Genomic DNA, 7,054 nt, shown 5'->3' with positions numbered 1-7,054 from the left:
GTCTATAATACTGAGAGTAGTGGTTGGTGGTCTATAATAATGAGAGTAGTGGTTGGTGGTCTATAATATTGATAGTGGTGGTTGGTGGTCTATAATACTGAGAGTAGTGGTTGGTGGTCTATAATACTGAGAGTAGTGGTTGGTGGTCTATAATACTGAGAGTAGTGGTTGGTGGTCTATAATATTGATAGTGGTGGTTGATGGTCTAAAATATCCTGGTAGCACCGGTTTCAATCCCCCTCCCTCCCTCCCTCCTCCAGAGTTAGGATGAGAGAGTACTGTAAACTGACCCTGGATCTGTACAGCTTGTATTCAGAGCCTCTGTCTGACCCACTCTCAAGAATCAACATTCAAGTTTATTAGAAAACATCATTGCACGGTAATATGAAATGAAATGTCAAGTAGAGTAGTACAAAAGATATATATTTTTTTAAATATATATTTATAATATACTATATATATATACTGTATGATGTACTGTATATACATCATAAAATTATCCACTCTCTGTGGCAAAACCAACGCTCTTTCAGGCTGATTTGGGATCAGTCATTTACAACCCAGTGTAATATTAATGATGGAGAGCAGACCATTATACTGACCCCGGACCATGGGATAATGTTAATAGCTTTGCTTTACAGCACACACACACACACACACACACACACACACACACACACACACACACACACACACACACACACACATGCTCGCACACACAAGCACACACACACACACACCTAAATCACCTGATCGTCGAGGGCCTTGTTGACTCAAGGTGAAAGCTGTAATGTTGAGTTACTGCCTTTTACTGTAGTCCTGACAGGTGTGTGTGTGTGTGTGTGTGTGTGTGTGTGTGTGTGTGTGTGATGTGTGTGTGTGTGTGTGTAGTGTGTGTGGTGTGTGTGTGTGTGTGTGTGTGCGGTGTGCGTGCGCGTGTGCGTGTGTGTGTGTGTGTGTGTGTGTGTGTGTGTGTGTGTGTGTGTGTGCCTGAGTGTGTGTGTGTGTGTGTGTGTGTGTGTGTGTGTGTGTAATTCACCGTGGAGGTTATTCTGCTGACAAGAGTGAGATTCTCAAAATAGAACCCTATTCCTACATAGTGCACTACTTTAGACCAGATCGCTATGGCACCTATTCCCTACATAGTGCACTACTTTAGACCAAAGCCATATGGCACCCTATTCCCTACATAGTGCACTACTTTTGACCAGAGCCCTTGGACTTGATGGATGTGTTGGACAATAACATCATGTTTTTTGATGACTACCTCACTCTCTGTACCCCACACATGCAATCATCTTAAGATCTCTCAGTTGAACAGTGAATTACAAACACAGATTCAACCACAAAGACCAGGAGGTTTTCACCTACAGGCACCTACAGTATTGGTAGACAGGTTAAAAAAACACAAATAGCAGACTGAATATCCCTTTTGAACATGGTTATGAATCGTACTTTGGATGGCGTATCGATACAACCAGTAGCTACAAAGATACAGGTGTCCTTTTTAACTCAGTTGCCGGAGAGGAAGGAAACTGCTCAGGGATTTCAACATGAGGCCAATGGTGACTTTAAAACAGTTACAGAGTTTAATGGCTGTGATAGGAGAAAACTGAGGATGGATCAACTACATTGTAGTTACTCCACAATACTAACCTAAATGACAGAGTGAAAAGAAGGAAGCCTGTACAGAATAAAAACATTCCAAAACATGCAACCTGTTTGCAACAAGCCACTAAAGTAATACTGTTAAAAAAATGTGGCAAAGCAATTCACTTTTTGTCCTGAATACAAAATGTTATGTTTGGGGCAAATTCAATACAACACCTCACTGAGTACCACTCTCCATATTTTCAAACTTAGTGGAGGCTGCATCAAGTTATGTGTATTGTCATGACGTGGCCCTCTTTGGGTATAGTGAGCACCACCCACCTCTCTCTCACCACCTCTCTTCCCCCTACACCTGGCTCTGTTAGGCAGGTCATAAATCCCTGGAGGAGACTCTCTCCCCTCATGAAGTATAGAGAGAAGGTTTCTAGGAGAACGAAGGAACCTCTTCTCCAGCATAGAACTTGAGAACTGAACAGTGTCCATGTTTTGGAGAATGTACAAGGTCGGGAGAATCCAGCTACGACCGGTCCATTTCGTTTTAATGTTTGTGAAACTCATGAGAGACAATACAGCCACATTACCAGAGATCTGTATATACAAGAGTCTCAAGTGTGAGGATTGCATCTAATTGTTGTATACAATGAATGAGTAAAGATGAAACTATTTGTGAAATTATGTAATGTGATTTAAACTGGTTAAAACCTGTTACGGCTGGGGGATTCCGCTAGCGGAACGTTTCGACAACATCCGGTGAAATAGCAGAGCGTGAAATTCAACAAATATTACATGAAATATTTGACCTTCATGCATTCACAAGTGCAAAACACCACATTAAGCCCAACTTCGTGTTAATCTAGCCATCGTGTCAGATTTCAAAAGGCTTCATGGTGAAAGCAAATCGTGCTATTATCTGAGGACAGCACCCCATCAAACAAAACACATGACAATCATATTTCAACCCGCCAGGCGCGACACAAAACTCAGAAATAACGATATAATTCATGCCTTACCTTTGAAGATCTTCTTCTGTTGGCACTCTAATGTGTCCATTAAACATCACAAATGGTCCTTTTGTTCGATTAATTCCGTCTCCAAAATGTCATTTATTTGGCGTTTGATAAAAAAAATAGCGGTTCCAACTCTCCGCAACATGACTACAAAATATCTAATAAGTTACCTGTAATCTTGATCCAAACAATTCAAACAACTTTCCTAATATAACTTTAGCTATTTTTTAAACTTTTTTTTCATAAATAATCAATAAAAGTTAAGACAGGATAAACTGTGTTCGATACAGGACGAAAACAAAGTGGAGCGAGCTTTCAGGTGTGCGCCCCAACCACAACAGTACACTAGACTCGACCCTCGTTCTGAACAGCCGTACTTCTTCATTACTCAAAAGGAAAACATCAACCAATTTCTGAAGACCGTTGACATCCATTGGAAGCAATAGGAACTGCAAGCAAGTGCCTTAGAAATCTAGATCCCCATAGAAACCCATTGAAAACACTTGTCACCCCAATAAAAATCCTGGATGGTTTGTCCTCTGGGGTTTTTGCCTGCCAAATAAGTTCTATTATACTCACAGACATAATTTGAACAGTTTTAGAAACGTTCAAATCTACCAAGTATGTGCATATCCTCAGCTTCTGGGCCTGAGTAGCAGGCAGTTTACTTTGGGCACACTTTTCATCCGGACGTGAAAATACCGCCCCCTAGCCTTAACAAGTTTGAATGAAGGAAACTCAATTCCATTTGGAGTTTAACTAAATCCTAGGCCGCCCCCATGAGCACAGACATTGATCTGACGTCATGGGAGAGCCCTTTCCTACTGTTCTGGATATAACCCCCACCTTGGAAATTTCCTAACAGACCCGTACATCAATCACAGAGGGAGTTGAGGTTTGAGTAGAGACCAGGTGTACCTCCACCATCGAGGAGCTAAGGTTGTAATGTTTGCTGAATCTTTTAACCATACCACGTGGTTAAACTCTGAGACTATCAATCCGACAGAATGAGCTACTCTTCGATACTAATTACTAGTCTGCAGCTAGAAATGATGTACCCGTGAATGCGAGGGACCGACAACACGCCGAAGAGAGGTAACCACGTAAGAGAGAGGGTGGAAGAACCCAACAGAAAGACGGGCGATCCCAACAGAGATCACGACGACACACTGAGCGTAAATGTACATATTGATTGCAATTATTCCCGAATGAGTGGCGTTCATCTACAAAGGAATAGCATTTCAATGAATATAATTATCAAGTGTGTCGTGACTCATGTGCGTAATTCCCGCCGTTCTCAATCGACCCCCACTTCCTTTTGTACACCAAGCCTCGATACCGGTTTACCCACTAGGAACATCCCTTACCATTTCCTTGTAACCATATCTAGTTTGTTGTTTGTTGATGCATTTCTGTGATTATTTAGTTGGTTAATAAACAAATGATTGAGACAATTGATGTATGGATGATTCATAGTAAAGACTGGGTTCGTGCAGATAACCAGCAATTTCAGACGTTTGGAATGAGACTAACGTGAGGTAAAGAATAATTCATTAATAGTTCATTAGAAGACAAATTGATCAGATATTAAAATATCCTGAAAGTTATATTAGGAAAAATATAACTTTGTAATGTGAATATTTTCCTTGGTGCCCTGACCTTCAGTTAATTACATTTACATGATTAAAGTCTAATCATAATAATAATTACAGAGAATTGATTTGAGAAAATAGCAGTCTTCATTTTAATGATGCCAAAGACACGACAGTATTTCTTGTAATCATTAAGGACTGGGAGTTTTAGGATACAAAAGAAACAGAATGGAGCTAAGTAATGAGAAAAAATCCTAGAGGAAAACCTGGGAGATTAATTCACCCCTTTCAGCTGGACAATAACCTAAAACACAAGGCCAAATATACACTGGAGTTGTTTACCAATAAGACAGTGAATGTTACAGATGAGTTACAGTTTTTACTTCAATCTTCTTGAAAATCTATGGCAAGACTTCAAAATAGCTGTCTGGCAAAGATCAACAACTAACTTGACAGAGCTTGAAAAATAATAATGTGCAAATGTTGTACAATCCAGGTGTGTAAAGCTCTTAGAGACTCACCCAGAAAGACTCACAGCTCTTAGAGACTCACCCAGAAGGACTCACAACTCTTAGAGACTCACAGCTCTTAGAGACTCACCCAGAGGACTCACAGCTCTTAGAGACTCACCCAGAAGGACTCACAGCTCTTAGAGACTCACCCAGAAGGACTCACAGCTCTTAGACTCACCCAGAAGGACTCACAGCGCTTAGAGACTCATCAGAAGGACTCAAAGCTCTTAGAGGCTAACCAAGAAGGACTCACAGCTCTTAGAGACTCACCCAGAAAGACTCACAGCTCTTATAGACTCACCCAGAAAGACTCACAGCTCTTAGAGACTCACCCAGAAGGACTCACAGCTCTTAGAGACTCACCCAGACTCAACTCCAGAAGGACTCACAGCTCTTAGAGACTCACCCAGAAGGACTCACCCAGAAATACTCACAGCTTTTAGAGACTCACCCAGACTCACAGCTCTTAGAGACTCACCCAGAAGGACTCACAGCTCTTAGAGACTCACCCAGAAAGACTTACAGCTCTTAGAGCCTCACCAGAAGGACTCACAGCTCTTGAGACTAACCCAGAAGGACTCACAGCTCTTAGACTCACCCAGAAAGACTTACAGCTCTTAGAGCCTCACCCAGAAGGACTCACAGCTCTTAGAGACTAACCCAGAAGGACTCACAGCTCTTAGAGACTCACCCAGAAGGACTCACTCTCTTAGAGACTCACAGCTCTTAGAGACTCACCCTGAAAGCCTCACAGCTGTAATCACTACAAAAGTGATTCTAACATCTAGTGACTCAGAGTTGTGAATGCAAATATATATCTATTTCTGTATTTAATTTTCAACACATTTGCTAAAATGTTGTTGTTTTTTAAACTTTAAAGGGTCATTATAGGGTATAACCATACCGTCCCTGTCACGCCCTGACCTTCGTTATCTTTGTTTTCTTTATTATTTTGGTTAGGTCAGGGTGTGACGAGGGTGGTATGTGTGTTCTTGTCTTGTCTAGGTTTTTTGTATATCTATGGGGTTTGGTATTGTCTAGGTAAATGTCGGTCTACGGTGGCCTGAATCAGAGACAGCTGTTTATCGTTGTCTCTGATTGGGGATCCAATTTAGGTTGCCATTTTGCCATTTTGGTTTTGTGGGTTATTGTCTACGTGTAGTTGCTTGTCAGCACTTGTGTTATATAGAGTCACGGTCATTTTGTTAGTTTGTTTAGTGTTCTTCGTTTTAATAAAGAAGAATGTATTCATATCACGCTGTGCCTTGGAATATGAGAGTGCGTCAACACAAAACCACTGCCTCCCCATGTTGATTTACCTAGCAACTACATCCTCAGCAGATGTAGAGTTACAAGGGCAGGGAGTGCAGGGTTTAGTTCCATACTAGCCCAGGCTTGACTTGGACTGAAATAGGTGCCTGTACTGTTTATATTTAGGAACAGCTACTCTATACTGTTGATCTGATATTCTATAAGAGGAACAGGAACACCTATATACTGTTGATCTGATATTCTATAAGAGGCACAGCAACTCCTCTATACTGTTGATCTGATATTCTATAATAGGAACAGGAACTCCTCTATACTGTTGATCTGATATTCTATAAGAGGAACAGCAACACCTCTATACTGTTGATCTGATATTCTATAAGAGGAACAGGAACACCTCTATACTGTTGATCTGATATTCTATAAGAGGAACAGCAACTCCTCTATACTGTTGATCTGATATTCTATAAGAGGAACAGCAACTCCTCTATACTTTTGATCTGATATTCTATAAGAGGAACAGGAACTCCTCTACTGTTGATCTGATATTCTATAAGAGGAACAGCAGCTCCTCTATACTGTTGATCTGATATTCTATAAGAGGAACAGCAACTCCTCTATACTGTTGATCTGATATTCTATAAGAGGAACAGCAACTCCTCTATACTTTTGATCTGATATTCTATAAGAGGAACAGGAACTCCTCTACTGTTGATCTGATATTCTATAAGAGGAACAGCAGCTCCTCTATACTGTTGATCTGATATTCTATAAGAGGAACAGCAGCTCCTCTATACTGTTGATCTGATATTCTATAAGAGGAACAGCAACTCCTCTATACTTTTGATCTGATATTCTATAAGAGGAACAGGAACTCCCTCTATACTGTTGATCTGATATTCTATAAGAGGAACAGCAGCTCCTCTATACTGTTGATCTGATATTCTATAAGAGGAACAGCAGCTCCTCTATACTGTTGATCTGATATTCTATAAGAGGAACAGCAACACCTCTATACTGTTGATCCTGATATTCTATAAGAGGAACAGGAACTCCTCTATAC

This window comes from Oncorhynchus keta, unplaced genomic scaffold, assembly GCF_023373465.1.
Source record: "Oncorhynchus keta strain PuntledgeMale-10-30-2019 unplaced genomic scaffold, Oket_V2 Un_contig_3749_pilon_pilon, whole genome shotgun sequence".
Classification (NCBI taxonomy): Eukaryota; Metazoa; Chordata; class Actinopteri; order Salmoniformes; family Salmonidae; genus Oncorhynchus; species Oncorhynchus keta.
This window is presented reverse-complemented; position numbering follows the sequence as displayed.